Genomic DNA, 15413 nt, shown 5'->3' with positions numbered 1-15413 from the left:
CGACAACATTGTAAAACACAGGTTTGGATAGCAGTTAGGAGTTCAATTACTATACAGCCAATTCAAATTCAAGGGGATCAGATCCCAAAACTCTAGAGTGATGATTCAAAATGCACATCTTCCCACATCTTACAACGTGAGGCCTCTCAAGAGTACCCAGATCGCTTACCAGGTCAGTAAGGTGTCTCAATCCCTGAAAAAAGTCCTTAGATGGCCACTCCGAGGAGGAGAGTCTTCCATCGCAGACCTACTGCTCCAAGGAAGACCAACTCAACCAAAACCTCCAGCAGGCTCCATTTATACACTAGTTGAATCTGAGCTGTGGTCATTTATGGTAGTTGTCCAGAAATTTCTCTCAACTGAGGTGTCTCATTGGTCAAAGGCCCTGTCTGTCAATCAAGGGGCGTGTGCATGACCATAGTGGCCCATCAGCCTGGAAGCTTCTGCTGCTTTCTGGGAGTGGGGTGGGTAGTGCATCTGTCACACCTGCGTATCAAGGATTCATGCAAGTGTAGTTCACCACACTGCTTTGATCGTTGCCTGCAGTAGAGCAGGAATTTCAAGGATGTTCAGTAAGGTGCCTTTAAGGCTTTCACAGGCCTATGTAATCTAAACACAGAGGTTCTACTTGTGCAGCACATAAGGCTAAACAACAATTAGTGTGAGATATGTGTTTTCCTATGCCCCAGCTGCAGTTGCTTGAGCATATTTGCAATTCTCCTTGTCAATCTCCCGTTAGATTCCCACATGACCCAAGTGCAGGACCCAGCACTTGCCCTTGTTGCACCTCATACAATTGGCCTTAGCCTATCAATGCAGCTGGTCCAGATCCCTCTGTATGGCCTTCCTACCCTCCAGCAGATCAACACTCCCACCCAATTTGGTGTCATCTGCAAACTTACTGAGGGTGCACTCAATCCCCTCATCCAGATCATTTTTAAAGATATTAAACAGAACTGGCCCCAATACTGAGCCCTGGGGATCACCACTCATTACCAGCCGCCGACTGAATTTGACTCCATTCACCACAATTCTGTGGGCCCGGCCATCCAGGCAGTTTTTAGCCAGCGAAGAGCACACCCATCCAGGTCATGAGCTGCCAGTTTCTCTAGAAGAATGCTGTGGGAAAGTGTCAGACTTTACTGAAGTCCAGGTAGACAACATCCACAGCCTTGCCCTCATCTACTAAGCGGGTCACCTTGTCAAAGAAGGAGATCAGGTTGTCAAGCAGGACCTGCCTTTCATAAATCCATGCTGACTGGGCCTGATCTGTTGGTTGTCTTGTATAAGCCATGTGATGGCACTCAGAATGATCTGCTCCATAAGCTTGCCTGGCACAGAGGTCAGACTGGCAGGTCTGCAGTTTTCTGGATCCTCCTTCTGGCCCTTCTTGTAGATGGGCATCACATTTGCTAACCTTCAGTGAACTGGGACATTCCCAGTTAGCCAAGACCACTGATAAATCTATATCTATTCAATTTAGAGAGAAAGACGATGCTGAGGGGGACTGTGAAAGGCTTTACAGAAGTCCAGATAGATTACATCCATAGCCCTTCACCTGTCCACTGATGTGGTCACTCCATCGTAGAAGGCCACTAGGTTGGTCAGGCAGGACTTGCCCTTGGTGAAGCCATGCCGGTCATCACCTTAGGACTCTGGTGAAGAGAAGCTGCCAAATTAATATATACTGTGATTAAGTTACAAAGGAGGTACCCATCATTAACCAATTGACATGAGATAAGTGCTTTCTAACCACCTGAAAACAAGGGGATATTATTCAAGTTTGAGATCCTCCTGTATGACAAGAGGGAGACAAAAGGTTAAGCAATACATTGTTTAGAAGCAGGGTGCTTAGCTTATATTTGACTAGTAAGAGGTATTGTAAGTAAGCAGCTAATCAATTACTTATGTGTGTACTAGTTGTGCTTCTATGAAGAGCTGCCAACATGGCGAGGTTGATCAGCAGACACATGAAAAGACCTCTGTGTCCCTTGCCAAGTTCAGCTCCAGCTGCACCTTGGTCTTTCTAACTCCATCTTTATACAACCAGACAACATCCCTATACTCTTCCCAGGATATATGACCCTGCTTCCACTGCCTATGCATTTCCTTCTTGCCCTTTAGTTTGACCAGCAGGTCTCAACTCAGCCATGCCAGCCTCTTGCCTGCCTTACCCTGTTTCTTACATCTGGGCATGGAGAGCTCTTGTGCTCTATGGAAAGCATCCTTAAAGATCTGCAAGCTCTATTCTGCTCCTTTGTCCCTGAGGGCAGTGTCACGTCCTGCCCAGAGGTATGGGTTGGGCGGGAGAGGTGATTCAGATTCGTGGGTCCCCTTGGTTGGAAAAAGTATACACGACGCTTAAGGTCTGTAAACAAAAGGGTTTTATTTTGCAGCTTGGCCCAATTGGCAAATTATTTGGTGGCAGAAGGATTTACGTGATTTAAGTTTAGTTGGTAAACATAAAAAGTTTGAAGCACATGTGGGGCTGTAAATCTTATGTTACTATATTAATTATAAGAAGGAAAGCAAAAGAACTATAGGAAAGAAAGGAGAGAGATTTCACCATCCTTATGGCTCCGCTTTGTGTATGATGGGGCTTGTAGTCTCGGATCCAGCAATGTGCAGTGTCCTCCAGTGTCTTGTTCGGTTCCTGTGGTGAGTCTGTATCTCATCTCAACAGATGGGATGAGGGATGACTTAACTCTGAACGCGACACGTGCCCTGTCCCAACAGATGAGATCAGGTGGGAGTTAACTCTGGATATTCCTGCGTAGTAATGCGAAGTGAATGACAGACAATCAATCCAGAGGTCCAATTCAATTATGAATTTACTAAAAGCACATGGTGACATACAAATTACAGCAATTAGTGACTTGGCAAAAGTATGTTATAATATCACAAAACTTATCAATACATTGACAGCAAAAGCCCTTCTAAAAAACAGTGGATTGGCAACAATTAGTAACTATAATGCAAAACTTAACAAGACTTTAGCAGCAGAATTTACAATTATATTACTTTTATATGTTCAAGAAAAAAGTAAAAGAGAGAGAGAAGGAAAACTAAGATATCAGAGAGAGAGAGAGTAAGATATCACCACTCCACAGGTGTTCAGTCCAGCGATGTCCTATGGAGGGAAGGTGGTCACATTGAAGACTTCGGTCATGCTGTGTAGCATATACACGCCACACTTCATGCCACGTGTGGGGTCATTTTATAACCCAGTTCATTTACATGCAGGTGGTTCATCTCCTCCCTCTCTTTGTTCTTTATGCTAATTAGGAAGACTCTTCTGAAAATGGGTCTGAGGTCTTCAAACTAGGGGAAAGTTCACAGTACTGACCAGAAGTGAGTTGTTTTGCCCATCAGGGATAGCTGTTGGTTCGTGGTTTCTTCTGATAATTGGTTGTCCGACAGATGGTTCATCTCTGTCATCCAAATTAGTCCATGAGGTCTTCACAGCAACACTGTTAATTGCCTTTATCTTACAAGGTGTCTGCCTCCACAGCCATCTATCTTCTCCTCCCAAAGTAACAAAACCCAGATGTTCGAGGCATAACATAGGCCTTTGTTCTGCTAAGGATAGGGGGAGCGCTTCAAGGTCGCCACAGTCTGCTGGGCGGAGTGGTCCTCAGGATGGTAGGTGGGCGCCACCAGTGCTTGTGCCAGTGGGCTTTTATAGACTTCTGGATTGTCTGCTTGCATAATCTTTGGTCTGTTGCACAGGCATCACTGGGGGGTAATTACAAAAGATGTAAGAGTCCTGAAGGGTCTCAGGCCACCTTGAAGGGTCTTTGCAGTCTGAGATCTTTTCCCTTAGTGCCATGCTGGGCCTATCAGGACACATGCCCTGGGATGTGTCAGGACATACAGGCTACACACGCCCTTCAACATGTCCCCCGCCTCCTGGATCAGCCAGCCGGCCTTTGTCTGTGGCTCATTAGCTTGTCATTGACATGTAAATTGCAATTCACCTTATCACAAATTGTCCCATCTCCTGCTTCCAGGGATGTCCCATCTCCTGTGGCTGGATGTTGTAGAACTGGTTTTGCCACAATGTTTCAGACATTACTCTTTCAGTCTCTGACAGGCAGTTTCCCAGGCGGTCCTATTGACTAACTCCTTGAAGAGCTGGAAGCTGGCTTTCTTAAAATTCAGGGTTCTGACTTTACTCTTTGCTTGTCCCACATCCCTCAGGACTGCTGAAACAAAGAAATAACAGCAGAGTCAATTATACTGTTAAGCGGCATTCTTTTATCAGTGCTGGGAAACACTGGGGATCATCCTCCATAAGTACTCCAATGACTGGATGCTCTTGCATTGCTTATATTCACATAATCATTACATATGCATTACAATTTTTGAAAATTTTGATATACAATACACCTATACTAAGAAATAATGGATGATGTTAGTTATAATTGTTTAGTTTCTTACTTACATCTATTAATTATTAGTTAAATAGAAACTAATCACTCTACTTCTAAACAATGTATCACTTAATCTTCTGTCTCCCTCTTGTCATGAAGAAGGATCTAAAACTTGAAAAATATCCCCTTGTTTTCAGGTGGTCAGAAAGCATTTATCTCATGTCAATTGTTTAATGATAGGTATGTCTTTTGTAACTTAATCACAGTATACATGAATTTGGCAGCTTCTCTTCAATTCCCCCATTTTTAATACACTTGCAAATTCTTTTGCAATATCGATCTACAAAATATTATCATCTCATGTTGCAGTACGGTGTAATTCTCTGTTACCTGATAGCAGTACCAAATAGAACATGGAAGCATAATGCAAGTAAAAATCACAGTATACATTAATTTGGTTGCTGTTATTCACTGCTAAGTCCACCAGTGCATGATCACTGCAGCCCAGGCTGCCCCCAATCTTGACGTCACCAATTAGCTCACTTGCATTGGTGACCATCAGGTCTAGTATTGCATCCCCTCTGGTAGCGCTGTCTATTACCTGGCTTAAGAATTTATCTTCAAAGCACTCCAGGAGTCTCTTGGATTGCCTACAGCTCACTGTGCCACTTTTCCAGCAGATGTTGGGGTGGCTGAAGTCCCCCAGAAGGACAAGAGCCTGCGAGTGCGATGCCTCCTGTAGCTGGAGTAAGAGGGCTTCATCAACAGTCTCCCACTGATCAAGCAGCCTGTTGTAGACACCAACCACGAGGTTTCTTCTGTTGCCTTTGTAGGAAACAATTATTTTGCAAATATATTAGGCTCAGGCAGGATCTCTCAGCAAAGCAATTTTTTTTAATAACAATATTGCTACACCGGCTGTTCTACCTAAAGGCAGGCACACATAATAGGGCAAAAAGCCCCTGCTTATATCTCCCCAAAATCCTGGCCGCAATTTCCCTCCCCTGTTCCCCATTGGCTGGGTACTTCAGGGTTTACAGACTACCCCGACGCATACAATACCCTTCCCCTTATCAATCTATTTAAGATATGGATTCCTGGTGCTTTGGCTACCCTTCCCCCTAAATTAACTTGTAAATACAGGTATCAGTATGTATACAGGTATCAGTATATATTCCAGGAAGAGACCGTGTTTTACATTAAGGATTCATAGTCTGATGTCTCTCGGTCCTTCCCCCTGCTGGGGTCAGGCGCCAGGTCCTCAGTTATGTAAAAACAACAGTTCTTCATTAAATGTTCCTTACACCTTAGTCTCTGATTCTTACCCATAAACATTCAACCTGCTCGTTGCCACTCTTAAGAGACAGCTCTTCATACTCTATCCATGCCTTGACATAGAGTGTAACCACTCCACCCTCCCTTCCTTGCCTGTTGCTTCTGAACAGCCTGTAGCCATTGATAGCTGCACTCCAGTAACAGAATCTGTCCTACCAAGTTTCAGTAATGACCTCTAGATTATAGCCTTCTAGCAGCACGGTGGCTTCCAGCTCCTCCTGTTTGTTGCCCATGCTGCGTGCATTGGTGTAGAGACACTTCAGCTGGGCTGTTGGCCGTGTCACCTTCTTAGAGGAACACTCCTTAAGTCCTTTGAAGTGTTTCACTCATGTTTTCCTGTTGGCCTCTATTACCCTGTTTCCCTGAAAATAAGACCTACCCCAAAAATAAGCCCTTGCATGATTTTTCAGGATTTTTGAGGATGCTTGAAATATAAGCCCTACTCCAAAAACAAGCCCTAGTTACAGTTCATTTAAAAAGTCAATTTAAATGGTGTCCAGGCAGCTATACATGTAAAAAGTAAGCATCTTTTGGAGCAAAAACTGTATAAGACCCTGTCTTATTTCAGGGAAACAGGATACCTCAGGAGTCCCTGGCTCATCTCCATAAGACTTGGAGTGTGCTCCAGTGTGGCCAACACATCTCAGAGCCACTGGCTGAGGGCCCTCACCAGCACCCTGACCCTCTGTCCTTGTGTTAGCATGTCATCCCACAGCTTGTCACGGGCAAGCCTGATATTGTCCCCCTCTCCCATCGTGTCCAAATTTCAAACATATATATTAAATATGTATTCCTTTTCCAGGTTAAGTAAAGGTGGCCTGTCCACCCACATCAAATCTGGCTGATAATTGAAAAAATTGATGATAAATTGACCAATTTGATATATTACAGAGGTGTCATGATTTATCCCCTCTATATCTACCTCGGGCTGGAACCAGTGGTTTCAGTCGACCGAGTAGGCACTGTTCGATGAAGAGCTGTTATAATCATCAAGGTGTAGGTGCTAGTCTATAAGAAGGAAATAATGCTCTGTTAGTCAGAAGATAGTATACTAATTAGATCAAGAAGATAATCTACTTTAGTCATTATCTATTGTAAAGCAGCCTGTGCCCGGCTTACAAATAAATGCACAATATCAACTGAAGAGAAAAGCACTCTATTTGACATTAGACAAGCAACTTTTTCTTTTCGGGACATGGAGAGGCCTAATTCCGACAATATCTTGTAATTGCTAGAAAACCGTTTCCCACGGGACCCCAATGGAAAGCCCATAAATTTGACAGTGTTGGCATTCATCAATTTCTATTCATATTTTCTGGCTTTTTCTAGTGCTGTGTCTGCCAAGGATGTTATTTTACTTTCAAATCTAATGGTCACGTCCATTACTAGGGCTACTTGCCCTTTCACAAATATACAGGTTGTTTCGTTTGTCTTTTATTAGAGGTTCTTCAAATACAAGCCAGTCCTTTTTCTTAGCCTCTGCAGCCAACAGTTCGCATAGTTGGTTATGTCTTTTAATTCCAGCCTCTTAAACTGCAGGGCAATATCCAATTATATGGGAATAGGTCTCATTATCCGCTTGGCAGTGTATACATCTTTTATTTTGTTCGTCTGGCCTACCCCTGGCCAGAAACTCTCTTGTGGGGTAGACGTTAGCTCTTAATTACAGCATCGTGATGAGTTTCCTGTGGGGAATGCCCCTGTAGTGTATAATCCAATCATTACTGATCTTATCCCTCTCAAAGTTGGCAATACCCAGTCCCTGAGACAACAGCTTGATCCAATTTATAAATTCTCGCTTTCTCCAGTTGCAGGGTCTTGGAAAGATCTATTTGGGAGCAGATATTTCCCATTCTGAGAGTGGTTCCTCCCCGCCCAACTCTCTAGGCATCATAATAGGTAGCCTGGGATCCCAGATAGATGGTATTTTATCTTTGTCCCCTCCAGCTGTAATCCATAATTTCTCTAATTCTCTCTCTCTTCCTCTCAGGCAATTTCCCTCATTGTCTCATCCGAAGACTGCACAGTTCTGTATAGTCTTCGCGCCTGCATGCTGGGGATCAGCCCCATTAATCTAGTGATACCTAGGCTTCTATCCCGAGTACTGGAGCATATGATGGCATCGCAAGTACTGGATGTAGCCACCCCTTGACAGATTTTCTGATCGCCAAGTCAAGGTTTTCCAGGTACATCACTTTAACATCTGCCTGGTCAGCCAAGCAGATCAATTGCGTATCCCTTCAATATGTCGACCCTTTGCATAGGTTTTAAACGTGCCTTTTCAATCCACTGTAACCAATCTTTGACCTTCTCCAGTAATTCTGGTCTCGTTATTCCAGTCCATGGGTCAATATGTAAACTCAAATACCTCTCAGAATTACCAGGATCTATCATATTCGGGGGGTGCCGTTGATGGTCCATGAAGGACAGTCATTGATCATGTATGTGTCCTTCGTTGGCTGAAGGTAAAAGCCATGGCACTTCTCCCACTGCATCCTGAGGCCTGTTAATTCACAAAAGACCTCCAGGATTTCAATGTTCCTTTACATTCCCTCCCATGATCCACTCAGCAATACCAGATCATCTGCAAAGGCCATAGATGTTATATTTTTCAAACAGTGCTGGAAACCAGACCCGTCTTCCTCTAACTTACACAGCAGAGGGTCCACAGATAAGGTAAATAACAGTGGAGATATGGGGTTGCGGGAGCAGAATAACGGACTCAACGACATACCAATATGATCATAGTTGAAGCCACTTTATTATTCTACAGAGCTATACTTATATCTATCTGAAGTCAGTCCACGCGACACGCTGCTCCCTGATTGGACACACAGCCTGTCCACGAGCTGTTCACGGGCGTAGCAACACTGCTGATTGGCTCTTGCTACTACATCACGCATCCCCATCTATGGTAGCTGCTTTGCATTGTAGCGGTTAACTGCTTTCTGCCAGCTCCCGCCTTCGTGTCTCCTCAAGCAGCAAGGCTGGGTGGATAGTCCACGAGGCTGTTGTAATGTCCTTGTTCGGACAAGTACATTGCCACATGTGGTCACCTTGCTTTACGCCAATCCAGATCCTAATAGGATCCAACTGTTCATTCTTCAGGAAAATGTAGGTGTTAATATTAAAATACATGTTCTTTATCAGGGCAATAATATGTTCATCCATGCCCTTTTGTCTAAGAGACATTATGATGTCTTCATGACTCACCGTGTCAGAGGCCTTGGTGAGGTCAATAAATACCACCCCCAAAGGGCGATGATCTCTTTTTGAGCTTCAAATCAGTAGTTGTAACAATTTCAGATTCTCTGCACACCCAGCTGGCTTTATAAAGCCTTGCTGCCCTGGACTTATTGGACAGACCTTGGTCAATCTAATTGTTATAATCCTTGAGAATAATCTCAAGACGATTGATCTGATGGTTATTGGACGCCAGTTATTGATGTCCCTCTGGTGTTCTGGTTTTGCCGACTTTGATATTAATACTGTCCTATATTCTTTCACCATGTCGGGTACTGATCCAGAGACCAGCCACAGGCTGAAAAGTGTCATGAGTTGAGAATAATTGGGATCTATTTTCATGAGATCTCTCAAGATCAGCCCATCTGGTTCTGGTGCCAAGTTCTTATTCATCTCCAAGATGTTTTTCGAGATTTCTTTCGCAGTAATCATGGCTTCCAGTGCGGAATTCTCAGTGCACCCAAGGGTTTTGAAGGCACCCAGGCCCTTGAATGTTCTGGGTTATTCTCATCTTGACTTGAAGATGTCGTGCACCTTGTCAGATGGGATATCACGCTTCAGGGATTCTATGTCATCCAGGATGATATCGGCTAGTTTTTCTCTATCAAGGTAAAACAACTGCTGGAATTGTAGAAAGTGCCCCTTCTTTATTGCCCTCTTCCTCATCCACTTCTTTTGTGGTCCAGGAGGATGGGTGCAACGGGCCTCTTGGAGCCTCCTTCCTTGGTATGCATTGGGCCTCATACGCAAGTTGGAATATCAGTCCACGGTTGCATCATCAACCACCGTTGATGGATCTTCCCTGCCTTCGATCACTTTTTCAAAGCTTCTCTGAAGAGTGGACAGTTTCTTAGATGTTAGCCAGTCCAAAACCACCTTTTGATAGTGGGATCTCAGACCCCCATCCACTCGTGGGCCCGTTCTCCCCAGATGGTCACATTTCTTTTCAAGATAATTCCTCCATTCATGATCTTGTTCCCTTCTTTTTATCAGACCTTTGCAAAGTCCTCTTCTCTTATCACCTATCTGTTTCACTGTTTTTGTCAGAATGTATTGCGCAATCAGCTTATTGATGTTCTTACTCCCCTCCAGCTGTTTATCCAACTTTTTCAACATCGCAATCTCTTCCTCAGTCCAGCACTGAGGATATACCCCACTTGCAGTACTCGCCTTAGGGTGGGAGGCTTCAATCTGCTCAATATTCCATACAACTGGATGAGCGAGCCATTTGTGTTGTCCCCATCCAATCTCAGAGTCGAAGACTCTTTCGCATTCCTCGCAGGCCCATCCCTGCATTGGGGTGGGTTCCACAACCCCTTTACAGCTGGGAAAATGGCAGGCAATACTATGGTGGTTAACATTCATTTGTCCACATCGCACACACTGGTACAAGATCTTCTTCCTTCCATGAGTCCTCTTAAGTGTTCGGTCAGTCCCAAAATTTTTCCTGTCCGGTTCCCACAGCATGGACACGTTGGATTTTTGTCTGGGACCTTCACCAGCGGTGTATCCCCCACTGGTAACTTGGTCCAGGTAGCCAGGATAGGTGTAGGTGGTGTTATAGGACATTGCGCCGGCGCCACCACACCCAAAGATGAGAGATCTTTTTCCTCCTTGTCATTCTCTGGCCTCACAAGGCTTGAGTTGATGTTATTGCTCGAGAGTATTGGGGAGGTCAGGACCTCATATACCTCCAGTACTACAGACAGTCATTCAACCTGAGTGGAGAGATCGTGCCAATCCAAACAATCTGCACCCCCATTCACAAACTCCAACCTTTTAAAGTCCATCCCCAGCTCCACCAGTTGATTTGTGGATTTGTGTCACTAATGGTATTTGTGACCTTTGTCTCACACAAGTCCAAAGGACTTGTCTGTGTGGCCACCGAAACGAACATTGTTCATACCAATTGGCCCATTTTGCCCCGATTATGTGAGGGTTAGTCAAAACCAGTCAGAGCAACCTTCAAATTCAGCCAGCTTGGACCAACAACACCCATGGGCATGGGCTTAGGGCAACAGTAAAGGATCGTTGCCAGAAATTTGAACCACCAAGATTAGAAGCTACCAACCAGTTGGTAAGACAGTTGATAGGGTGGAAGTAACTATAATTCCGTATCACTGGGGCAGAGGCCAACTGTCATTTAAAGCTCTGTCATAAGTCCCGCTAGCTCACATGCAAAGATCCTCTTCCCCCTTTGAGAAAGGTGAACCCCATCTGACGCCAGCAAACCTGGTACCATATAGGCCATCCCATTATCAAAAAACCCAACACTATGGCAGAGACACTAGCCACTGAGCCATGTATTAATAGACTGTGTCCATCTGTTTCTTCTAATGTCACTGCCCAGAACTGGAAGGAGAGAAGAAAAAATAATCTGTGCTTCCGATTCCCCCACCAACTGTCTCAAGGCCCTGAAGTCCCTTGGACTATGCATTGCAGCTTCATCACCACCCATATGGAAGACAAGTAATGGGTTGTAGTCCAAGTGCCATACCAGGCTAGGAAGTTTCCTGGTGATATCTTTAACCCAGGCCCCAGGGAGGCAGCAGACCTCCCTAAGGGGAGGGTCTGTCTGGCATATTGGCCCCTCCGTTGCCCTCAGAAAGGAGTCAGGTACAACTATAACCCATCTTTTCTTCCTCATGGAGGTGGTTGTGATACAGGGGGTACACCTTTCTGACCCTGTCAACACCTCTGGTGTACATGTATATATGTATCTATACGTACTTACATGAATATACATATATAAAGTGTATCTAGGTATAAAAAAAAATACAGGCATGTTTTTACACTCCTTTATATATATTTTGCTCTCCGCATATACATATATGTATAAATATATATATGTAGTGCCCTGGTAAGATGTCCACCTGATGCTGTATCATCTCAGGGTCCCTAGCATCAGACAGAACATAAGGTTTTATAACTTGCTGTTACTTTTTCTGGGTTATTAATTATTCCTGAGAGTATTAATGCCTTTCCTGTTGGGCTCCAAGAACAATCAGTTTTCTTCTGTGTCAAAATAACCTGAATAATTTAACAAAACAGAAGAGCCAGTTTACATGGAGAGATGATGAAAAGGCTGCTTTTGAACAGGCTACACATGTTGTCTCCCATCTTATAGTATTAGGTACCAGCTAACCCCACAAACCTTTCGAAGTCCTAGTATCAGGTGATGATATACGTACCACCTTGGAGTTTGTGGCAAGGAGGGAAGGTGAGGCACTTCAAGTGAAGGGTGATGAGCAGTGTGTAAGGGATGCACCACAGGGATTAGTAAGTGAAAAGTGGACAGCTGGACAGTACATGGGAAACCACTGTGGAGTCAGGACTTATGAAAGGAGAGGGAAAAAAAAAACAGGGGAATTCAAACCTGTGGGTTTGACAAGTTGATGGTCACATCACCTAAGGTGTTGGGGAAGAGAGGGAGCACAATGCCATGGCAGATCTGTCCACTCAAATTAGGAGTGTTATTTTATCTCCTGATGCTCTGTCTCCCAATACTAATTTTCTGATGAGGGAATCCTTGCTTAGCAGACGTATGAGATGTTCAGACACCTCGATGTTGATGCACATATAAATGTGGCTGCGTGCAGTCTGTGAAATACTGAAAGCCAATAAGTTGCCTCAGTAGCCTCATTAGCAGATTCAGTGAGGCCTTGTTATTGGTCATACTGGACAAACATACTATATGGGACCTTTACCAAAAGCACAGGGATTACAGAACATGCTGCTGGTGGTAGATACATATACCAGCTATATTGCTGTGTCCCCAGCTGCACATGCCAACCAGAGAGGAACGCTGAAAGTCCTGTGGATACTTAGCCAGTGGATAGGCCCACCTGCTTGCAGCCAGTTGGATGGTGGGTCTTATTTTAGGGGCCGAGTGGTCTGATAGTGGGTGGCTGAGCACGAAGGACACAAGGTATACATAGACGTATCACCCCAGAGGAGCTGATCTAATGGAATGAACCAATGCTTTACTGAAAGAGCAGATGCATGCATGGGTCCCCTCTCACACAATCCATAACTGGCCAACAGTGCTATTACAGGTTGTAAAGAATTTGAACAGTAAAGCACACTTCCAAGGCTATACTTCCTATCTTAGCATCTTCTGCTGGGACATCAGCATTATGACATACAGTCCAGGATGTTGACAGAGCCCAATAACCCCTTTAGAGTCAGAGGCAAGTGCAAACACCAGACTCTTCAAAGGAAACTCATCCCTGCAGATGCGACACATGGACCAGGAGCCACATACTTAATCCTAAAGGAGCAAGCAGACATCCCCCGTTACATGTCTGAAGTTATGCTGTATGTAAAAAAATGTCTTTGTTTTCTCTCATGCAGAACTGCTACCTGGAGCTTCACAGTATTGCTTTTGGTCTCTGCATGCTGTGTATCAGTGAACATGAAGTGCCGGATATCTCTGCCTGCCAGCAGCACCAAAGCTCCTCTTCATCTGCTACATCAAATAACTGGGCTGTTTGGTGAAATATGCACCACCTTGTCTTGGGACTAGGAGTGGAACCAGATCACAGGACATCTCTTATGTTCCTAGCTCCAGGGTGATTTCTATCCTACACTTATTCTCACAATCAGTATTTGTTTTATTGCTCTTGTGTTATTAATTTTAGTAATTGTTTTTTGTAAAATAATCTTTCTAATAGCCAAAAAAATTTACCGGTATAATCTGCAACTCATGGTATCTGTAGGAAAGGTCAGCTGTGCGTGGATCAAGGGGTGGAAGTTAGTCATCCTGACCGGAAGATCATTGTACATCGAGGAGTTAGTGATCCACAAAACAGCTGACCTGGGCTGGCCCAAGCCTATGCTGTGCTGTACAGTGCTGCACATACTGTCTGGCCTTCAGGCCATGCTGCGCCACACGCATCCCTTGGCTACAGCACAAACTTAGCCAGCTAGCTGTAATGAGGAGTCTGTTTTCACCTTCCACTCAGTGCTGGCGATTACACCACCCGTGTGGCCTTGCCTTTATCTAACAGTGCGGCAACGAGTTCTCACATGAACATCCTTTTTGTTCGACAGTAGAAATGATGAATATACATGTTTTCTTGTAAGAAAACCCTGTAGGAACTCAAAAGACCACAGTGCTGGGTCACTTTTCCACCAATGGGATCTGTACGGTGTGCCTCTTTGGAGATCCACCCAGTGATGCACAACTCGGGGCTTCCAGCATCTGGAGGGATGTGAGATTATCCGTGCTATCGTCTTTTTTGTTACAGTGTTAGCTCCAATAAACTTCATTGTAAGTGATACTTTACAGAGTCTGAGTGCTTTTCTTACTGGAATCATGATGAACCAGCACCTCCTAGTGCCAAAACTTCCACATGGTTTTCCAGAAGCAAGTCCGTAGTTTTAAAAATCATTCAGATTAAGCTCAATGATAATATGACATCTTCTGCCTTTATGTGAACCAAGTACTAACTGACAAAAAATCTCCTTGGAATCTTTAATGTCACTCAGCCTGTAAAAGGTTTTGTGCTCTTTTAGGGCTTTATCACTTCTCTGATCCCCTTCCAAAGGCCAATCAAACAGTATGTAATTGTCAGTTCATCTTTATCATTCAGTAAGTAGATTGGGCACCTCTTTCCTCCTGTTGCTTTCACTGCCTGAACAATTTTTCCATCTGCTTGAGGAATGGAAGACAGTGAAAGAAAAACAATTCCTTGTAGTATGTATTGCTATAAAGGCTTTATTGCCGTATTCTGTAATTCATTATTCATGAGTGACACATTATTCATATTCCCAGACAAAACCTACTATCTCAGCCCAAATCAACAAAGGCCTAGAGACATGTGAGGTTCCCAAACACACTTGCAGAAAAGGAAGGATGATGTAAAATGCATCTCCACTGGCAGACAGCGCGGTTGGCTTTTCACAACAGAGCCATATCTAGCAGGCATTGCCCTGTGCCATTTCACAGAGGATGCAGGGTAGCAGAGACCCAGTCAGCCTGTAACTGTACATGACACTTTTTTCCTTCATAGAATAGGATTTGGCTACTGGAATTTGGGGTGGTTATCACAGTCAAATGTTATTCAGATTGAGGGTGTCAGATAAGCAAAGTCATGCATTGAAGGTTACGCACACACTGATGCGAGCGACAGAGGTACCACGATGGGTGCACAATGATTTTCAGAGATACTCGGAGAACATTAAGAGTTCTCGTTTAATAAAGAATAAAATCTACTTAATGACTGCTATCTACTCTCTTGGTCTCACATCCTCTGCTTCTTCTTTCAACACATATGTGCCAAGCTTGGTAAGAAGCGTCAGGAATGAATTCACAATGGGTCACTGATACTAAAGCCAAGTTCATTACAACCCCTACACAAATTAAACATTATTAATCTGGAAAAGTTTTTACAGATCTGCACTTGTCATGTCCTTCCTGTCAATTAGGAACTGAGAAGGTATGCTGTAACTGTGAGCAAC

This window comes from Caloenas nicobarica, chromosome 1 (assembly GCF_036013445.1).
Source record: "Caloenas nicobarica isolate bCalNic1 chromosome 1, bCalNic1.hap1, whole genome shotgun sequence".
NCBI lineage: Eukaryota > Metazoa > Chordata > Aves > Columbiformes > Columbidae > Caloenas > Caloenas nicobarica.
The sequence above is the reverse complement of the archived record's forward strand: the minus strand, read 5'-3'. Positions refer to the sequence as shown.